A 22,645-nucleotide genomic window follows, 5' to 3' on the forward strand; every position below is an offset into this window, starting at 1 on the left:
CTAAACCACAATTCACTATGTACAAAACATTGCCCAGTGATATGTTCTGATTCAGTAGGTCTGAGCTGGAACCTGAGATTCTGCATTTCTTCCACTGATGCAGACACCAAGTACCACACATTGCATAGATCTAACTGCTTTTGCACCAGAGGCACCAAGCTCTTAAGCCAACATACCCACAGATGCACACTCCAACTGGCTCTCAAAATGCATGACCATTCCTGTTGCCAGTGGCTGTTAGGTGTTCTCTGTCTAAGAGTCTGGACTGATGCTCTTTCAGCGACCTAACTGATCTTGTTGACGAGAGGCTTCTAGAAGCTCTCACAGCCTCTGCCTTTCTCATCGCGCCTGCCCCCCAGGGGCCTTGGGACGCCTTTCTTGCCACCCTCCCTGCTGGAGAGACAAGTGTGTTCATCATGTTTGTAGCCTGATTGTGTTTCTACTGCCTGAGGCTGGGCTTTTGAATTTTTCAGCAGGAAAAAAAAATATACTGGGAAATAATTTTCCTGTTGGTGGGCTCTCTAAAGGTTATATGCAACTATAGATACTCCACACAGACAGCCAGGTAACAAAGAAAATGGGCTTTTCCATTGCTGGCAAGTGATGATGACCAGTGACCCACGTGGCCCTTCTCAAAGGGCTCCAGACTCTCTCTTTTGCCATGATTAATTCTATGTTCTGAACTGAAATGACAATCATTTATTATTCTGTTTTACATATGCACCTCCAGGGAGTCCAGCTAAAAGCTCTAATTTTCTAGTTCAATTGTAATGCTGTTCTTTGAGAGGCATTGACTGCGGAGATGCTAAAAGGATGCCAGTTCAGTGAATTATTGAGTTTTAGATAGAATCATATGCTTATATGGATTCAGGTGGTGCTCATTGAAACATGATGCAGATCTCCCTTTCCCCCTGGGCCTGTATGTTCATAGGGGGAAGAACAGTGAATTTGGATGGGAGTGACCCGTTATAAAAATCAATGAGGTTGGGCACCCTGACTACCTGCCTGTGGTGCCTGGCTGTCCTTAGATACGGCCACAGTTGTCAGTCAGCTCTGAGGGGACCTTGACTGTGTGTCTTCTCATTTTTCCCCAAGCCCGAGGCTGGTGGAAATGGAAGTCAAGGCAATTTTCTGCTGATTTAAATAATGTCATTCAAGATTCCTTCCATTAAAGTGTTTTAGCAATATAAAATCTCTTAATCTCCTACTTAAAACGATGAGGGAGATTTCAGAGCAGCAATTTTGAGGTCCTTTGAATTTCTCAAATGTGCGTAAAAGTTCCCTGTAACTAGCAAGGCCATCGGGTACCTGGACTCATTAGTTAAGATTAGAACTTTCCTACCTCACTCTAGCCCCTGGCGAGGCTTCACTTTTACTTCAGCCTTCAGAAAGATGGAAACATGTTCTAGGAATGTCTTTCAGGTGATATGTGTGCTGAGCATCCTACTTAGATATTTTAGAATGTTTAAGTGTGCCTCATTTGGGGTTATTTATTCTTACAATGAATAAAATCATGAACGTTTGACTTCTGAGTAGGTGAGGGAAGCAGGAGACAAATTGAAAATAAACAAATGCAGAGCCTTAAGGAGGATAGGAAAAGCCAGGCAGCTGGAGGTGAAAGGTCATGGATGAAGCCTGGAGCAAGTATCCTCAAGCCTGGAGTCAGGCTGCAGCCAGGAAGGCAACCAGACCACAGCCCAGGGCTCCTGGGGAGGGCAGGGGAAGTGGGAGTGTGGTTAGCTTGCTCTGGTGATGGAAGGATGCATTTTAAGAGATAAAGACACACACCAGGGAAATAAGGAGTCTGGAGGAGGTCACAGCAATGTGCACTTGGGTCCTTGGGGAGATCTTGTGAGTTCTCAGAATTGGGCAATGGTGTTGCACCATCCCTCTTACCCCTTGCTCTTTAGTGCTCCTAGGAAAGTAATGACAGAAATGGAATGAGGCTTTGCTGGCTCAGGACTGGCCTCATGCTTGCAGAATGACCCAGGTATAGTGTCCATGCAGTGATGGGGAGAATGTGGGTGTGGTACTTAGCACAGTGTGTCACCGTGGTTGGAAGTCAATAAACATTAGTTTCTGCTGCTTGTTTATCCATTCAGTAAACATAGATCAGGAACCTATCCCATGCTGGGAACTGGGTTACAAAGGAAAAAATGAAGTGTGTTCCCTGAACTTTGGAGCTCAAAAAGTCATGTAATTTTACAATGCAATGGCATAAGTGATCAAACAGTAATGAACAGAGAATTGCAGAATCGTGATGGAGGGGGACACTGACTGCCTCAAGGGGTCAGGGAAGGCTTCAAGGGGAGGTGACATTTGAGCTGGCTCATGAAGGATAAGTTGGTCTGTATGAGGTAGGTGAGGAAAAGGGGAATCTGGTCTTGGAGGACATTCTGGAATGCTGTGTCAGTCTGGGTGATGCCCAGGGAAGATGGAAGTTCTGGTGAGTTTCAGGAGTGGTCATTCATTAGGATGGCTGAGGGGAATGTGTACAGAGAAAATGCTAGAAGATAAAGTGGAAAAACCGATTGAGAAGGCTACAGCTTGTAGCCCTAACAAGCTGTTTTGACTTTATCCTCCAGTCAGTAGGAAGCCAGTGGGGGTTCATAAGGAAGGGTGAGATACAGCAGATCTCTCTATGCCTCAGTTCTCTCATTAATGTGACTGGCAGAGATATCCTAGTGAGTTGTTTTTTATCTTCTCTATAGTCTCAGCAGATCGCCCCTGTTGTACGTGTACTTACCTATCAGTCAGGTGTCTGAAAGGAGAGACAGGCTTGCTCCTTCCCAGGGCAGAAGGCTAAGGACCATGTGCTGACTTTTCATTTCCTATTGCTAAACTATACCAACAACTCATGCAGCAGCTGGTCCTGAAATGAGTCCTGTAATCAAAATCAAATTTAGGACCCAAAACATTCATTCATTCATTCATGCATTCATGCATGCATTCATTCATTTATTGTGTAAATAGTTAGAACTCACTCTTCACTACTTAAACTCTATAGCCAAATATCCTATATGTTACTTTACCATGCTCCCAGCTTTGGCCCCTGATAGTGCTGGCTGCCCATCACTCTGAATCATTTGTGGCCTGAGGACCAGTTTGAGACATTAGGTTGGCTGTCAAGATTCAGTTCCTGCTCTGCTGCTTCCACAGGCCAACAGTGTGAGAGTCAAACTGTAAAGACTCTTTGCTAGAACAACCTTTTGGGAAGCTTAGTGATACTTTCTTACAAAGTTCAAACCTGGGACAGGTGATAAAATGAGAATTAAAACAGTGCCTATACTTGACCTGGACCAAAAAAAAAAAATGTTGGTAAGTTAAGATTAAGTCTGTTGTTGTCTGGTGTTTATATTTTCTTTACCTGTAAAATGAGATAGTGGGCCAATGTGAACTTTAAGACACTTTTTCTCTCAAACTCTATTGCTTCCTGAAGCTCAATTTCATCTGAAGTCCCCAGAATGGGACCTCTGTACTCCAGTGGGTGTGCAACAGTAAGGGTCCGCTGAAACCAGCAGAGTGCGACAGTTCTGGCCGTACTGATAGCTCCTCAGAGTCTCTGCCCCCAGAGCATGGTGCTGGAGGCCAGAGCATACAGCTGCTTCAGCCATCACCAGGCCACAGCCGAGATGAGTGCAAAGCAGGGTGCACTGCAGAAACAAGAGCACGTGTGAGGGTCACCTCTGAGAAGTGAAGCCAGGGATGCTAGGTTCCAAAGGCAGAAATTTGGCATACTTAATGATTTGCCTGGCTCTTTTTCAGACAGAAAAAGGAAGAGAGAAAGAAGGAGAGGGAGAAAAATTGATTGATTTTAATAATGACTGTGAATCAAGATTCCAGGAGAATGGGCCTTTAGGCTGCCAAAATGCAGGGAGGCTGTTGGTCAGGACCAGAATTCCCAAGGCGAGTTAGAAAATCTTATAAGTTTGCTTGATGAGTACTTCCATATATCTGAAACACTGTACGTCAAATAATACTGAATATCTACTAAGTTTTGGTTATTTTTACAAGCATTTTATATGTAAAAACTAGGTCCTCACAATAGCTCTATGGAATATGATGAGGACACTAAGGAGAGGAAAGAACAGGTAATTTGGCCAAGGCCATACATCTGGTGAGCAGAACAATCAAAATTCAAGCCAAGGCAGTCTGGCTCCAGTACCTACTGGGCTCCAGATCATTGCATCATGCTTACCGTTACTGTGTGCTTTTGCAGGTCTAACGAATTACCACGAACTTTGAGGCTTAAGGAACACAAACTTATTATTTTGAAGTTCTGGAGGGCAGAAATCCAAAACGGGTTTAACAATAAAACTATAATTGTAAGTAGAATGCTTTTCTGAGTCTTGTGAGTCATTTTAGCGGATTACTGTGCCTGAAGAAGTCATGAGAATTCCCTGGATTTGTAGCCAGTAGGTCTGAAGTGAGGGCAGTCTTGTTGTGTGCTGTGCTCTTTAACTTGCAGAGTCTGCACTAACTCTGGGTGGTTAGTGCCGGACTTGAACTGCAGTCCACCCCATATCAGTTGGTGTTGGTATTAGAAGACTCCCCATCCCAGAATCCTAACTTATATCTGCAAAGTCCTTTTGCCACGTAAGGTAATGTATCCAACATATTTCCAGGTTCTGGGGATTAGGTTATGGACCTCTTTGGGGGTCATTATTCTGCCCACCACACTGCTTCAAAGCATTTATACCTCGAGGACCTACCATCCAGTTGGTTAGACAGAAAAGTCAGACGCCACCATCTCAGCAGGAAGCAGCAGGGAGATTTTGAAGCTGTCTACCTGAGCTGACAGACTCTGGAAGGAGAGTCAGGAGGCCTCAGCCCAGCTCCCCCAAAGACTTGCTTGGGTTGCTCCTGGCATGTCACCTGACGTTTTGGCCTCAATTTCCTCATCTAAAAATGAGGAAAACAAAATTCTGTATAAATTTTATGGGAAATGTATGAAAACATATTTGCAAATGGTTAAAATGTATATTCATATTCCTTATATTCTGCCAAGTCATAAGTACAGAAGTTGGTTGAACCATTATCAGTCCCAGACTTATTTGACAAATGCACTTGCCCTTCACAAACATTAAGGAGACTTAATTATCATAATAACCGTGTTACATACAACATTTCCCCATTAAATAGGGAAAAAGGGAGAGGTTAAATTTTACCCAATGGTACAGGTCACACAGTTGGTAAGTGTCAGAACTGAGACTTGAACCCAGGGAATCTGGTTGAAAGTCTAGTCCCTTACACCTGCTCCATGCAATCTCTGTAGCTCCATGCTACAGATGAAATGAATGGAGTACAGAGAGAATGTGGTCCTGCTCCACTAACCCCTACCCATCATATGAGAATCACCTGGGAGGATCTGTAGCATCAGGGCATCCAGCAGTTCACACCTGGAGTCCAGAGTCTCCTCTCCAAAATTGATGATGGACCTGTCCTGAACACTGCACATCACATCACCTAGGTGGTTACCTCAGATTCTTGGAGACTCACACTCACAGATTCACACACTAAACTTGATATTGTAATTCCTTCAACATGTTGGAACATCCTCTGCTTCTAAGCTCCTCTGATAGCTATTCTGTAAGGTGGTATATTAAGAGTCTCAGAAGATTCTGATCCCCCATATTTTTTTTAAAATTTTTTTATTCTTATGTTAATCCCCATACATTACATTATTAGTTTTAGATGTAGTGTTCCATGATTCATTGTTTGGGCATAACACCCAGTGCTCCATGCAGAATGTGCCCTCCTCAATACCCATCACCAGGCTAACCCATCCTCCCACCCCCTCCCCTCTAGAACCCTCAGTTTGTTTTTCAGATTCCATCGTCTCTCATGGTTCGTCTACCCCTCCGATTTCCCCCCCTTCATTCTTCCCCTCCTGCTACTTTCTTCTTCTTCTTTTTTTTTCTTCTTAACATATTGCATTATTTGTTTCAGAGGTACAGATCTGAGATTCAACAGTCTTGAACAATTCACAGCGCTTACCAGAGCACATGCCCTCCCCAGTGTCTATCACCCAGCCACTCCTTCCCTCCCACCCCACGCCCCACCCAGCAACCCTCAGTTTGTTTCCTGAGATTAAGAATTCCTCATATCAGTGAGGTCATATGATACATGTCTTTCTCTGTTTGACTTATTTCGCTCAGCATAATACCTTCCAGTTCCATCCACATCGTTGCAAATGGCAGGATCTCATTCCTTTTGATGGCTGCATAATATCCCATTGTATATATATACCACATCTTCTTTATCCATTCATCTGTCGATGGACATCTTGGCTCTTTCCACAGTTTGGCTATTGTGGACATTGCTGCTATAAACATGGGGGTGCATGTACCCTTTCGGATCCCTACTTTTGTATCTTTGGGGTAAATCCCCAGTAGTGCAATTGCTGGATCATATGGTAGCTCTATTTTCAACTTTTTGAGGAACCTCCATACTGTTTTCCAGAGTGGCTGCACCAGCTTGCATTCCCACCAACAGTGTAGAAGGGTTCCCCTTTCTCCACATCCCCGCCAACATGTCATTTCCTGACTTGTTAATTTTAGCCATTCTGACTGGTGTGAGGTGGTATCTCATTGAGCTTTTGATTTGGATTTCCCTGATGCCAAGTGATATTGAGTACTTTTTCATGTGTCTGTTGGCCATGTGGATGTCTTCTTTGGAAAAATATCTGTTCATGTCTTCTGCCCATTTCTTGATTGGATTCTTTGTTCTTTGGGTGTTGAGTTTGATGAGTTCTTTATAGATTTTGGATACTAGCCCTTTATCTGATATGTCATTTGCAAATATCTTTTCCCATTCTGTTGGTTGTCTTTTGGTTTTGTTGACTGTTTCCTTTGCTTTGCAAAAGCTTTTTATCTTGATAAAGTCCCAGTAGTTCATTTTTGCCCTTGCTTCCCTTGCCTTTGGCGGTGTTTCTAGGAAGAAGTTGCTTTGGCTGATGTCAAAGAGGTTGCTGCCTGTGTTCTCCTTTAGGATTTTGATGGACTGCTGTCTCACATTGAGGTCTTTCAACCATTTGGAGTCTATTTTTGTGTATGGTGTAAGGAAATGGTCCAGTTTCATTCTTCTGCATGTGGCTGTCCAATTTTCCCAACACCATTTGTTGAAGAGACTGTCTTTTTCCCATTGGACATTCTTTCCTGCTTTGTTGAAGATGAGTTGACCATAGAGTTGAGGGTCCATTTCTGGGCTCTCTATTCTGTTCCATTGATCTATGTGTCTGTTTTTGTGCCAGTACCATACTGTCTTGATGATGACAGCTTTGTAATAGAGCTTGAAGTCCGGAATTGTGATGCCCCCAGCTTTGCGTTTCTTTTTCAACATTCCTCTGGCTATTCGGGGTCTTTTCTGGTTCCATACAAATTTTAGGATTATTTGTTCCATTTCTTTGAAAAAAGTGTATGGTATTTTAATGGGGATTGCATTGAATGTGTAGATTGCTCTAGGTAGCATTGACATCTTCACAATATTTGTTCTTCCAATCCATGAGCATGGAACATTTTTCCATTTCTTTGTGTCTTCCTCAATTTCTTTCATGAGTATTTTAGTTTTCTGAGTACAGATCCTTTGTCTCTTTGGTTAGATTTATTCCTAGGTATCTTATGTTTTTGGGTGCAATTGTAAATTGGATCAACTCCTTAATTTCTCTTTCTTCTGTCTTGTTGTTGGTGTATAGGAATGCCACTGACTTCTGTGCACTGATTTTATATCCTGCCACTTTACTGAATTCCTGTATGAGTTCTAGCAGTTTTGGGGTGGAGTCTTTTGGGTTTTCCACAAGTATCATCATCTGCAAAGAGTGAGAGTTTGACTTCTTCTTTGCCAATTTGGATGCCTTTGATTTTTTTGTTGTCTGATTGCTGTGGCTAGGACGTCAAATAATATGTTGAATAGCAGTGGTGATAGTGGACATCCCTGCCGCGTTCCTGACCTTAGGGGGAAAGCTCTCAGTTTTTCCCCATTGAGAATGATATTTGCTGTAGGTTTTTCATAGATGGCTTTTATGATATTGAGGTATGTACCCTCTATGCCTATACTCTGAAGAGTTTTGATCAAGAAAGGATGCTGTACTTTGTCAAATGCTTTTTCTGCATCTATTGAGAGGATCATATGATTCTTGTTCTTTCTTTTGTTAATGTATTGTATCACGTTGATTGGTTTGCGGATGTTGAACCAACCTTGCAGCCCAGGGATAAATCCCACTTGGTCGTGGTGAATAATCCTTTTAATGTACTGTTGGATCCTATTGGCTAGTATTTTGGTGAGAATTTTTGCATCCATGTTCATCAGGGATATTGGTCTGTAATTCTCCTTTTTGATGGGGTCTTTGTCTGGTTTTGGGATCAAGGTAATGCTGACCTCATAAAATGAGTTTGGAAATTTTCCTTCCATTTCTGTTTTTTGGAACAGTTTCAGAAGAATAGGTATTAATTCTTCTTTAAATGTTTGGTAGAATTCCCCTGGAAAGCCATCTGGCCCTGGGCTTTTGTTTTTTTGGGAGATTTTTGATGACTGCTTCAATTTCCTTAGTGGTTATAGGTCTGTTCAGGTTTTCTATTTCTTCCTGGTTCAGTTTTGGTAGTTGATACATCTCTAGGAATGCATCCATTTCTTCCAGGTTATCTAATTTGCTGGCATAGAGTTGCTCATAATATGTTTTTATAATTGTTGTATTTCTTTGGTGTTGGTTGTGATCTCTCCTCTTTCATTCACGATTTTGTTGATTTGGGTCATTTCTCTTCTCTTTTTGATAAGTCTGGCCAGGGGTTTATCAGTCTTGTTAATTCTTTCAAAGAACCAGCTCCTAGTTTCGTTGATCTGTTCTACTGTTCTTTTAGTTTCTATTTCATTGATTTCTGCTCTGATCTTTATTATTTCTCTTCTCCTGCTGGGTTTAGGCTTTATTTGCTGTTCTTTCTCCAGCTCCTTTAGGTGTAGGGTTAGGTTGTGTACTTGAGACCTTTCTTGTTTCTTGAGAAAGGCTTGCATTGCTATATACTTTTCTCTTAGGACTGCCTTTGCTGAATCCCACAGATTTTGAATAGTTGTGTTTTCATTTTCATTTGTTTCCATGAATTTTTTAAATTCTTCTTTAATTTCCTGGTTGACCCATTCATTCTTCAGTAGGATGCTCTTTAGCCTCCATGTATTTGAGTTCTTTCGGACTTTCCTCTTGTGATTGAGTTCTAGTTTCAAAGCATTGTGGTCTGAAAATAGGCAGGGAATGATCCCAATCTTTTGGTACCGGTTGAGACCTGATTTATGACCTAGGATGTGATCTATTCTGGAGAATGTTCCATGGGCACTAGAGAAGAATGTGTATTCCGTTGCTTTGGGATGGAATGTTCTGAATATGTCTGTGAAGCCCATTTGGTCCAGTGTGTCATTTAAAGTCTTTATTTCTTTGTTGATCTTTTGCTTAGACGATCTGTCCATTTCAGTGAGGGGGTTGTTCAAGTCCCCCACTATTATTGTATTGTTGTCAATGTGTTTCTTTGCTTTTGTTATTAATTGCCTTATATAATTGGCTGCTCTCATGTTAGGGGCATGGATATTTATAATTGTTAGATCTTCTTCTTGGATAGACCCTTTAAGTAGGATATAGTATCCTTCCTCATCTCTTATTACAGTCTTTGGTTTAAAATCTAATTTGTCTGATATAATGATTGCCACCCCAGATTTCTTTTCGTGTCCATTAGCATGGTAAATGGTTTTCCACCGCCTCACTTTCAATCTGGGGGTGTCTTTGGTTCCAAAATGAGTCTCTTGCAGACAGCATATCGATGGGTCTTGTTTTTTAATCCAGTCTGATAGCCTGTGTCTTTTGATTGGGGCATTTAGCCCATTTACATTCAGGGTAACTATTGAAAGATAGGAATTTAGTGCCATTGTATTGCCTGTAAGGTGACTGTTACTGTATATTGTCTGTGTTCCTTTCTGGTCTATGTTGCTTTTAGGGTCTCTCTTTGCTTAGAGGACCCCTTTCAAGATTTCCTGTAGGGCTGGTTTTGTGTTTGCAAATTCCTTTAGTTTTGTTTTTCCTGGAAGCTTTTGATCTCTCCTTCAATTTTCAATGACAGCCTAGCTGGATATAGTATTCTTGGCTGCATATTTTTCTCATTTAGTGCTCTGAATATATCCTGCCAGTCCTTTCTGGCCTGCCAGGTCTCTGTGGATAGGTCTTTTGCCAATCTAATGTTTCTACCCTTGTAGGTTACACATCTCTTCTCCCGAGCTGCTTTCAGGATTTTCTCTTTGTCTATGAGACTCGTAAGTTTTACTATTAGATGTTGGGTTGTTGACCTATTTTTATTGATCTTGAGAGGGGTTCTCTGTGCCTCCTGGATTTTGATGCCTGTTTCCTTCCCCAAATTAGGGAAGTTCTCTGCTATAATTTGCTCCATTATACCTTCTGCCCCTGTCTCTCTTTCTGCTTCTTCTGGGATCCCAATTATTCTAATGTCGTTTCATCTTATGGTATCGCTTATCTCTCGAATTCTGCCCTCGTGATCCAGTAGTTGTTTATGTCTCTTTTTCTCAGCTTCTTTATTTTCCATCATTTGGTCTTTATTACTGATTCTCTCTTCTGCCTCATTTATCCTAGCAGTTAGTGCCCCCATATTTGATTGCACCTCATTAATAGCCTTTTTCATTTCTACTTGGTTAGATTTTAGTTCTTTTACTTCTCCAGAAAGGGTTTCTCTAATAACTTCCATGCTTTTCTCAAGCCCAGCTAGTATCTTTAAAGTGATGATTCTGAACTCTAGATCTGACATCGTACTAATGTCCGTATTGAGTAGGTCCCTGGCAGTCGGTACTACCTCTTGTTCTTTTTGTTGAGGTGATTTTTTCCGTCTTGTCATTTTGTGCAGAGGAGAATAGATAAATGAGAGAACAAAATGCTAGCAGAGTAACAGTGTCCCCAGAAAATATACTCTAAACAAATCAGAAAAGACCTGAAGCTGTGGGAAAAGAAAGGGAAAGAGAGAAAAAAGAAAAAGAAAAAAAAGAAAAAGATAAAGATAAAAACAAACAAAAACAGAACAAAACAACAACAACAAAAAAACCACAATGTGATCAAATATGATTAGGCTGGTATATAGATCAGTGCCACACACTAGATTTTCAGTGTATTTTGGTCTGTTAGAAGAAAGTGCCTCCCAAAATTTTAAAGAAAGAAAAACTTGTATATGTACAAAAATAAGGGTTGATATGATGAAGGGATGGAATATGACTGTAAAGATGGAAATTATAAAAGATTTTATAAAAGATATTGATAAGAAGTTGTTGGAAAAAAGAAAGAAGAGGATTTAAAAAAAAAGGGAGAGAATGTGATCAGGCAGGAGACTAGAACAAAGCCATACACTAGAGATTTAGGGTATGTTTTGATCTGTTAGAAGAAACTATCTCAAAATTTTAAAGAGAGAACAACTTATATATATATGCCAAAAATACGGGTAACTACTATGAAGGGATAGAATATGACTCTAAAAATGAAAAATAAAAATGTTTTTTAGAAAAGGGATTGATAAGATATTGGTTGAAAAAGGGAAGAAGAAAAATTCAAAAAAAAAAAAGAAAGAAAAAAGACAGTTAAGAAAAAAATTAACTTTTAAAGAGTAAAGAATCATGGTGAAAAAGCCATGAATTCTATGTGTAGTATTCCCCTAGCGCTGGGGTTCTGCCATTCTCATTGATTGGTAAACTTGGTCTTGGCTGGCTGTTCTCGCTGATCTTCTGGGGGAGGGTCCTGTTGCCGTGGTTTCCAAATGTCTTTGCCGGAGGCGGAATTGCCTCACCCTTGCCTGGTCCGGGCTAAGTAATCTGCTCGGATTGCTCTCCAGAGCTTTTGTTCCCTGCGAGCTTTCCGTACAGCTTTGGAGGATGAGAGTGAAAATGGCGGCCTCCCAGTCTCTGCCCCGGAGGAGCCGTGAACTCAGGGCCCCGCTCCTCAGTGAGCCCCCAGAGAAAAGCAGTCAGTCACTCCCGTCTCCCCGGTCTCCGGCCGCACTCCGTGCTCACCCGGCCTGTGACCGAGCGTTTCTATGTCTGGCACCCGACCCCGGGTGGAGTCTCCAAACCCAGCAGATCCCTGCGGTGCACTCCCACGCCACTCCTCCCGGAGGAGGAAGGGGAGTCTCCCCGGATCTGCCGCTTGTTGGGTCCCTGCTGGAGGAGCAGTGGCCCGACTGTGCCGTGGATCATGGTTTATGGCAACCCCGAGCTGAGATCCTGCGCCTGGGCTCCGCCTCTGCAACTGGCTTCCCTGCTCCGATACCTGGGAGCTCTGCTGCACTCAGGCACCCCTGTCTTTCTGTGACCCTGAGGGTCCTGAGACTACACTGTCCCGTGAGGGTTCCACCTCCCCGCTTAGCCACCGGAGTGATGTCCCTCAGCAGAGCAGACTTTTAAAAGTTCCGATTTTGTGCTCCGCGGCTCTATGACTTGCCAGAAGCGGCTGACGGAGGCCCCTCCCCCACCGTCTATCCTCGGATTCACTTCTCTGCATGTCCTACCTTCCAGAAAGTGGTCCCTTTTCTGATGAGAGAGTTGTTACTATTCTTTTCTTTGATCTCCTGTTGAGTTTGTAGGTGTTTAGAATGGTTTGATCCCTATCCAGGTGAATTCCTGAGAGGAGACGAAATCCAGGTCTCCTACTCCTCTGCCATCTTGCTCCGCCCCCGATCCCCCATATTTTAATTAACCTTTCCTCCTAGTACTTGAAATTCCACTAATAGAGACAGAGAGAAACAAAATGCTGGCAACTACAGCTTAAAATTGAGTCTCAATTTGTCCATTACCAACTATTGAAACTTAGACGCTCTGGCTTGGTTTTCTCATGGTCAAATTAGGGTACCTAAGTTGTTGAGAGGAACAGCAGAGGGGACATATTTACAGTTTCTTGCACAGAATCCAGCTCTGTTGGGGATTGCCAACTCCTACTTCTTATCCCTCTTTTCTTGCTTTGCTGCCCTCCACCTCTGGGCACTCACACTTTTCCTTTCAGTGCTGCTGCTTTACAAGGGTTGGCTTTGCTACCTCCATGTCTCCTGGGACCATTTGCTCCTTAATTCTCTCCAGTCTAGCTTCTAGCCTATTTATTCCTTTAAAACCAAGCCTGTGTGATCACCTGTAACCTCCTAGTTGCTAAAGCTGATGTCTCTCCTTGATCTTTCTGAAGCATTGAACACCTAACAACTTCAGTTTCTTACAGTGTATAATTCACCTACTTCTCAAGTGCTTGCTCTCCTTGCCTTTGGCTTCCTTTTACGTCTTCTGTGCTCAGCATGACTGCCTCTACTGTGTCCCTTTGATTCACTAGCTTGTCTGTCTCTGCTTCACTCCTGCATGTGAACGTTTCCCAAAAGTTTGTTCTCAGTGCTACTCTTTCTTACACTCCCTCCATTCTTGCTCATAGCTTCCACTTCACCCATATCCTGCTGTATGACTGATTCCACGAAAAAAAAATTTTTTTTTTTATGTCAGGCACCACTCTTCTGATCTCTAGACCTATACCTAAACACTAGCAGCTCTGCTCATGATCACACACTGAACATACCTCATACTTGATCATTATTGCCATACTGTTCCCCAGGTAGGATTTGACTTTCTCTTGGCTAATGACCACTCACCCCATTACCTCTTCCATAAAATTTTCTAACCCCGCCTTCTTTCCTCAACAGCTTAGAAGATATATTTCCCTTCTTTGAGTTTCCACAGCATTTAGCTCAAATATCAAGAGTAATTGGCAGGTTTAGTTATAGTTGTGTATGGATCTGTTTCCCCTTTCTAGGTAGTAAGCTTGCTGTGGGCAGAGACAGGGTGGATCTTAACTTGGAGGAGCTGAGTGACTCCATAGCCCTCACCACTCATTGGGACACTCTCTCTAATTATTAATCTTTCTCATGTGTACGTCTGATCTCACCAATGAGTCTGTCAGTTTATTAGAGATGCAGTCTGTGTACTTTTATATGGCCAATAGCATTTACTTGTAGTAGCAGTTATAAAACAAATATAAAACTATTTTTGGTTCCTTTAGTAGTCTTATAGATTGTGCCCATCCCCCACCCCCAAATTTATATGTTCAAGTCCTAACCACCAGTACTTCAGAATATGACTATATTTGGAAGTAGGGCCTTTAAAGAGGTAATTAAGGTAAAAGGAACTCATATGGGTAGGCTCTAATCCAATATGACTGGTGTCCTTTTATGAAGAAGAGATTAGGACACAGACAACACACAGACTCAGAGCGTAACCATGTGAGGACACAGTGAGAAGGAAATTGTCTCCAAGCCAAGGAGAGAGGCCTCAGAAGAAACCAAACCTGCTAACACTCTGATCTTGAACTTCTAGCCTCCAGAACTATGAGAAAATAAATTTCTGTTCTTTAAGCCACCTAGTCTGTGGTGTGTTATAACAGTACTAGAAAACTAATATACTGTTTAACGGCTACTAACCAGATTCGGGGGTTGAGGAGCAATACTTCAATACTTCTTTTGGACTTGACAGTTGAAAACAACACTTTTTTTTTTTTTTTAATTCTAGAGATGGGTCCAAAATCAGATGGGTTAAATGGATAGGATGCTTAGAAAAAAAAAAAAATGGATAGGATTCTTGCCCACATAGTTTTAAGCCAGGGAGGCATGGAATTTATCAGTTATTGGCACTAAAATCTAATGGCTCCTGTATATTTCTTGTTCTTATTCTTTTTTATTTTATTTTCTTTCTTGTCTCTCTGTATTTCTTTCTTTCTTTCTTTCTTTCTTTCTTTCTTTCTTTCTTTCTTTCTTTCTTTCTTTCTTTCTCTTTCTTTCTGATGAAAGTTGAGCAGAGATTTACTGTTTATGCTACAAGATAACCTATATTTGACTATAAAACAAACTGTGATGTTTGGGCTGTGAAAGATTTGCAGTTTGATAGTAAGGGAGATGGGAATGCCATGTTCAATTTCTGCCCCAAGGTGGTGCATGTAGAACAGAACCCAGGGACTGGATCATCATTTGGGCTTAACAAAGGAACTGTCTAGGTGTGTATAGCAAAGAATCTTTTGAGCTGCTCTTACTGTTAACAATCTGGTTTCATATACCCAGATGATTAGATGTCATAGACATCAGAAGGAGGTCAATAAAATTCAAGCTTTAAACTTTGACAATAATTTGAGCTGAATAATAGTTGAATTTCAGAACCGAGTTGTCATGGTGAGAGCCATCGAAGAGGAATAATTATCTTATAACTCGGTTACTGCCCTGCTGAACTCATAGCAATATCCCTAACCCCATTTCCTAACTCACCAAGCCCAGATCATATTAAGTCATGCTTAGAAACATTAGTTTTATATTCTTTTATGTATATATTTGCATTCATAACCAAATATATATATATGTGTGTGTATATATATCTCAAATATATGTAATATATTTGAATAAATATGCATTCAATGTAACTAATGGAAAAATAGTACAGGTGGTTTAGTTAGCTATAAATTGCATATTCTGGGAAAAAAATACCAAAGTACCATTCAGGTATTCTCTTTTTTTTTTTTTTTTTTTAAGATTTTATTTATTTATTTGAGAGAGAGAGAATGAGAGAGCGCACATGAGAGGGGGGAGGGTCAGAGGGAGAAGCAGACTCCCTGCTGAGCAGGGAGCCCGATGCGGGACTCGATCCAGGGACTCCAGGATCATGACCTGAGCCGAAGGCAGTCTCTTAACCAACTGAGCCACCCAGGCGCCCCCCATTCAGGTATTCTCAAGAGCCAGGTTACCATAGTACAGAGATGTTAGCAGTAGTTCTTTTTGCAATTTAACATATGTGACAGTCAAGCCATTTGTTTCCATTACGTTTGTGAACTAAAATTTCAACTTATTTCTCTTGGGTAATACCATACATTTTCTCCCTTATTAATCCATAACAATACTCTGGTGCACTTCGCTAATCAAAATTGCACATGCATAATAATTTACAATCTAATAAATATAAGCTTCTTCCACATCTCATCAAATGTAGATGCAATTACTAAAAGCTACTAAAATACTAAATATAAATTCAAACTAAGAGGAAATTTAGATGCATCAAAAATAGAGAGAAATAAATCAAATGGGTAACTTATTTTAAATACAGTTTAATCAATTATTTGAGGAAAATCCCCAGGGTGTTTTCAATGAAGGTGAAAAAAATGACAATTCTTCCACCAAGACAAGAGATTTTTCCAGTTATGCCAATAAGTGAAGGGCAGAGGGAGGGAATGAAGATAATTATAACTGTTCTATTTCTGATGGCAATGAAATGAAAGAGAAGAGAAAATTGAGAATTAATGAAGAGGAGTCATTCATATTCAAGACATGATGACATATCTCCCCCTCCCCTATTAAAATAACCAATAGAAAATATACAAATTATGAAAAGTCTTTACCAGCCCCAGAATCAAGGAAAAGATATCAACTACATGGCAGGAATTTAAGGAATTTCTGTGAACTAATATAAATATGGCACCACACTAGAGAAGTTTGGAGGATGAGTATGTGGCTCCTCTCTGAGCACAGAAGCAGCATGAAAGGAAGTAGAGGAGATGGTGGCCGGAAACACCTTGTACTGTATCTGAGATAGGAGAGAGCTGGAAAACAAGACAGTTCAACCACCTCCCACACCTTCTAACTTCCAGGGCATTTGGCACCTATGGCTTGGGATGGCTCCAGGTTTTGTCTCTAGTATTGCTATCCAAACCCTGCAGAGGCCTAGAAATGCATGCTCTCTGCCTCCTGGGCAACCTTTCACCATTCGGAGACACACTTCACAGGGAGTCAGTGCTCCTTCAGGCCCAGTTCTGTCACTACCACTCTGTTGAGACTACTTGAGCTGCACTGGAAGATTACAATTTATTTTATATGTGACTTTCCTCAATTTTTCTAGAGCAGTGACACAAAATTCTGACAGGAGTCAACCCACTTCCTATTTGGCTAAAAACTGGTAATGGATACATTAGATTCTTTTTGGAAAAGAGAGAATGGCAGGGGGAAGCAAGGTCTATCAACAAATATTACAAATTTAAAAACAAAACAATGGAAAACAGGTAACCCTTAAAAACTAGAATAATGAAATATATTACTGCAAGAAATGGAAAATGTGTGTTCTCAACAAGATCAGAGTTCACTGCAACCAGGATGACATTGAGGGAAAAAGTTATGAAGACCATGGCGGATTGGGTGGAAATGAGAATCAGACTTGTCAAATTAAAAATGCCAGTGGGACCACTGAATAGCAAATTGGACACTGTATCAAATCAAATTGGTGAGTTAGAAGAGCAAATGTGAGAAATTCTCCAGAAAATCAGAAGAAAAAGACACAGATGAAAATGAATAGACTTAAATTTACATATAACAGGGATCCTAGAGAATATAAACAGGAAGAACAAAAACAATAAAAGAAAATATGATTGAAGACAATGACAATGACAAGGAAAAGATACAAGGCTTAAAATTGTGAAGGAATATTGTGCTTTAGGTAAACATCATGGAAGGTGTACCAAATACAGACAAAACCTCATAGAATTTCCTAACTTAGGAATATTTAGATTGTCATGTATACTTGGGGATATGTTAACTAACAGATTCTGTTTCCCTGGATAACCCTAAAATTACATTAAATAAATGTAATAAATTATGGTACAACCATTACAATGTAATCGTATGTAGGCACTGAAAGTGATAAAATGATTCATATGGGAAATATATATATGCTTTTAATAAATCAAATATAAAAGAAATTATAAAATAGCAAGTATGCTATCCCACAAATAATACAGATATATCTATAGATAGATATTGATATATATACTTAGCAAATTAGAGAAAGATGTGTTTCAGAGGAATGCTCTCTAAGTGGTAAGAGGATGATAGGTGGATTTTAACTTTATTCTCCATGCCTTTATTATATGTATATATTTAATTCCAGTATAGTTAACATATAGTGTTATATTAGTTTCAGGTGTACAACATAGTGACTCAACAATTCTATACATTACTCAGTGGCTCATCACGGTAAGAGTACTTTTAATCCCCTTCACCTATTTCACCCGTCCCTCCATGCATCCCTTCTGGTAACCAGCAGTTCATTCTCTATAGTTAGGAATCTCTTTTTGTGTTTGTCTTTTTTGTTGTTGTTCATTTGTTTTTTTTCTTAAATTGCATATATGAGTGAAATGATATGGTCTTAGTCTTTCTCTGAATGAATTATTTCACTTAGCATTATACGCTCTAGATCCACCCATGTTGTGCAAATGGCTAGATTTCATTATTTTTATTTTTTTTGTTAGATCTCTTGTTTTTTTTTTTTTTTTTTTAAAGATTTTATTTATTTATTTGAGAGAGAGAGAACACATGAGAGGGGATAGGGTCAGAGGACGAAGCAGACTCCCTGCCGAGCAGGGAGCCCGATGCGGGACTCGATCCCGGGACTCCAGGATCATGACCTGAGCCGAAGGCAGTCGCCCAACCAACTGAGCCACCCAGGCGCCCCAGATCTCTTTTTTGTCATCTACTTATACTGCAACCACAACTACGTATAGTGCATTAATATGAAATACTTTTGAAATACATATTTTTTTTAAAAAATAGAACCTATACAAAAATCACATACTGTTGGATAGGATGTTGAAATGACTGGTGGTTATATTTTTTAAAACCTTCATTTTTTGGTCAGCACAAATTTCCTTTAATTTTCATTTCCAGTAGGATTTCATTTTGAGGTTTAATGTGTATGAAGCCAGTATAAAGTTTTATAGTGTAGTAATTCTGGATTCCAAGTCATTTAAGATGAAAACTGAAAGGTGAAGTTTACTTAAGAAAATTAATTTTCTTCTGTAACATCTAAGTCTTCATCCTCTTTATCATCATCTTCTGCCTGTTAATCCTTTCTTAGTCGACAGGTGGATACCTGTCCTGTTCCAGATATACACTTAGCTGAGAGTGTAATAGGCGACTTTGAATAGGCGACTTTGAATTTGCTCTTACGATATCTAAACGGGATGCATAACCTGTGGATACAGAGAATTTCGGAAAACCTCCAAATCTTCTTCATCAATCTTTTGTATGTTTTGGTAGGCAGCAGTGTAGACCTCTAAAGTTTTGCCATGAAATAACATTTCAATAGTGATAAATTCTGAAAATATAGTCTTTATATCCTTTATTTTCTGCTTTTCAAAATTGTCAGTAGTTTTCTCCAGATGACGAGTTGTTCGGGTAGCATCCATTGTAGTTCTCTGCAGTTCAGTTTCTGCCTGGGTTTCTATTTCTTCTTCTTTTTCTTAAAATTATTCAAAATCAATAACATGTCGATCCGATGGGTTTCGCTGACGTGTTCTTTCTGAGTTAACTGTTTAGCTTCTCGATTCCTTGCTGTTAATGCTGCTTTGAGGTCATCTCGTTTCATTTTTACAATGGTTCCATAAGCTTTCAAACGTTCAACTACTTTGGCTTCAAGTCCTTCAACCTATTGAAAATTATTATAAAATATAACTCTGCTTGTCGATAATCCTGAAGTTTGGCAAACTCATCAGAAAAGTTTTTCAGGCCCTGCTTTAAATTTGGGGTCTCTGTAGAGGCATACACATTGATTTCATTCACCAGTAGGTCCGCTTTGTCTCGCATTCTGGCAGTTTTCCGCACACAAGCAGCAAAGATTTGGCACAGCTCTCTGAAATGCTTCTCCACATTTGTGACAGCATCTTGCACTTGTCTGGTGTGAGCGTCCCTTGCGCATGGCCGGGGACCCTGATCCAGGCCCAACGACCTGGGCTCAGAGGCACCCGAGCGAGCTCCAGGGTGCGAGCCGCCGCCTCCTGGAGCCCGAGAGCCAGCCCCCTGCGCCCCTGCGCCGGCTCCGGCGTTTCTACGGCAACGCGGCGCGTCCCGGTGCTCAGGGCCCAAGTTGGCGGGAGCGCGGCCAGGGGAAGCCTGGGGGCCACGGCGCCCAGCCCGAGCCCCTCCGGCGCGGTCGTCTGGCGCGTTCCTTCCCGCCGAGTGTGGCCGGCGGGCCGCGGAGGCCGGCGCCCGCTGGCGGGCCTTTCATTCACGTGGAGAGCCCGATTTCATTCTTTTTAATGACCAAGTAATATTCCATTGTATATGCATATCATTTCTTTGTTATTCATTCATCTGTCAGTGGATACTTAAGTTGCTTCCATAATTTGGCTATTGTAAATAAGGCTGCAGTAAACATAGGGTGTGTATTTCTTTTTAAATTAGTGTTTTCATATTCTTTGGGCAAATATCCAGAAGTGGAATTACTGGATCCTATGGTAATTCTATTTTTAATTATTTGAGGAAGCTCTATAATGTTTTTCACAGTGGCTGCACCAGTTTGCGTTTCCACCAACAGTGCACGAGTGTTCCTTTTTCTGCACATCCTCATCAACACTTGTTTCTTGTGTTTTTGATTTTAGCCATTCTGACCGGTATGAGGCGAATCTCATTGTTGTTTAGATTTGCATTTTTTGGATGATGAATGGTGTTGAACATCTTTTCATGTGTCTGTTGGCCATCTGTATGTCTTCTTTAGAGAAATGTCTGTTCATGTCTTCTGCCCATTTTTAAATTGGATTATTTGCTTTTTGGTTTTGAGTTGTAGAAGTTCTTTATATATTTGGGCTACTAACCCTTTATCAGATATGTCATTTGCAAATATCTTCTCCCATTCAGTAGGTTGTCTTTTATTTTCATTAATCGTTTCCTTATCTGTGCAGAAGCTTTTTATTTTGGTGTAATCTCAGTAGTTTATTTTTGTTTTTGTTTCTCTTGCCTTAGGAGACGTATCTAGAAATATGTTGTTATAGTCAGTGTGAGAGAAATTAATGCCTGTGCTCTCTTCTAGGATTTTTATGGTTTCAGTTTTCACATTTAGGTCTTAAATGCATTTTGAGCTTATTTTTGTGTGGTGTAAGAAAGTGGTCCTCTTTCTTTCTTTCTTTTCTTTTCTTTTCTTTCTTTTTTTTTTGCATGTAGCTGTCCAGTTTTCCCAACGCTATTTGTTGAACAGACATTATTTTTCCCATTGGATATTCTTTCATGCTTTGTCAAAGATTGGTTGATCATATAATTGTGGATTTATTTCTGGGCTCTCTATTTTGTTCCAATGATCTATGTATCTGTTTTTGTGCTGGTACCTTACTCTTTTGATTACTACAGCTTTGTAGTATATCTTGAAATCTTGTTTTGTGATACCTCCAGGTCTGTTTTTCTTTTTGAAGATTGCTTTGCCTATTTGGGGTCTTTTATGGTTCCATACAAATTTTAGGATTGTTTGTTGTAATTCTGTGAAAAATGCTGTTGGTGTTTTGATAGGGAATGCATTAAACCTGTAGATTGCTTGGAGTGATATGGACATTTTAACAGTATTTGTTCTCCCAAGCCATGAGCACAGAATATCTTTTCATTTGTTTGTGTCATCTTCACTTTCTTTCATCAATGTTTTAAGTTTTCAGGGTAGAGGTCTTTCACCTTCTTGGTTAAGTTTATTCCTAAATATTTGATTCCTTTGGTCCAGTTGTAAATGTGATTTTTTAAAAAAATTTCTCTTTCTGCTGCTTTATTATTGGTATATAGAAATGCACTGGGTTTCTATATATTGATTTGTATCCTGCAAATGGTATCTTGTTTTGATATGCATTGCTTTAATCATGAGTGGATTTGAATATATTCTTTCTTGTCTTTTTTAGCCATTTCTATTTCTCTTTCTATGAATATGTATATACTTTACCTTTTGTTTTGTTTTGTTTTTTTGCTTACTTTCTTCATCAACTGTTATGAAACTATAGGTTAAAGAATTTCTCTTCCCTGTGGTGTATGTGAATTTGTTCAGGTCATTTTTGGCTTTTTTTTTTTTTGCTAGAGAGAAGTAATACATTTTTAAGTACCAATATTTGTCAATATTTTCTTCCATGGCTTCTAAGTGTTTTTATCCTGCTTAGAAATATTTTTATGACTCTAGGGCTACAATAATTATGTATGTGCTTTTTTCTAGGAATGTATTTGTTTATTTTATTGATATAACGAATTATATGGGATAAGAGCTTTTTTTCCCTTCAAAGCATTAGCCAATTGCCCTAATATAATTTTTCATGTATTAACTCCAATATGGAAAACAGTGCCAAACTGTTTTAATCATAACAGTATCATAGTATTTTTAATATGTGTTTAGGCTTGAGTCCTTTCATACTATACTTTCTCAGTATTTTCTGGGATAATATTTTATATTGATTCTTCTTGAAAATCTTTTGGCATCATTTCGTGTTACTAATAAAAAATCTCATTAGTATTTTAATTTTGTCTGAAAGTTGTATATTAGTTTTGGGGGAACTTTACTTTTTTTTTTTCAATATTGAGTTTTCTTATGTTAGAACATGTCATGCAATTAAATCTTAGTTCATGTTTCTCAGTAGTTTTATGTTTTGCTTCGTATGGATCCTATGCATTTCTCAAGTTAATTTTAAGCTATTTTATTTTTGGGAGTGGCATTCTGAATTGAATCTTTTCTTCCATTATATTTTCTCATGGTTATAGTTTATATATAAGAAAACTTAATTTTAATGTTAATTACATAAATTTGTTAAAAAAATTTTTTTAATGGGTTTTAT

The 22,645-nt window shown here is 39.8% G+C and overlaps 1 pseudogene; it reads right to left on the bottom strand.

Moving 5' to 3' along the window:
* Positions 1-18,861: 18,861 nt before the first annotated feature.
* On the bottom strand, positions 18,862-20,485 carry LOC123850711 (CBY1-interacting BAR domain-containing protein 1-like; annotated as a pseudogene).
* Between the last annotated feature and the right edge of the window lie 2,160 nt (positions 20,486-22,645).

The sequence above is a fragment of the Mirounga angustirostris genome, unplaced genomic scaffold, assembly GCF_029215605.1.
Source record: "Mirounga angustirostris isolate CCGP_5_RB_7025 unplaced genomic scaffold, mMirAng1.0.hap1 SCAF_10, whole genome shotgun sequence".
Classification (NCBI taxonomy): Eukaryota; Metazoa; Chordata; class Mammalia; order Carnivora; family Phocidae; genus Mirounga; species Mirounga angustirostris.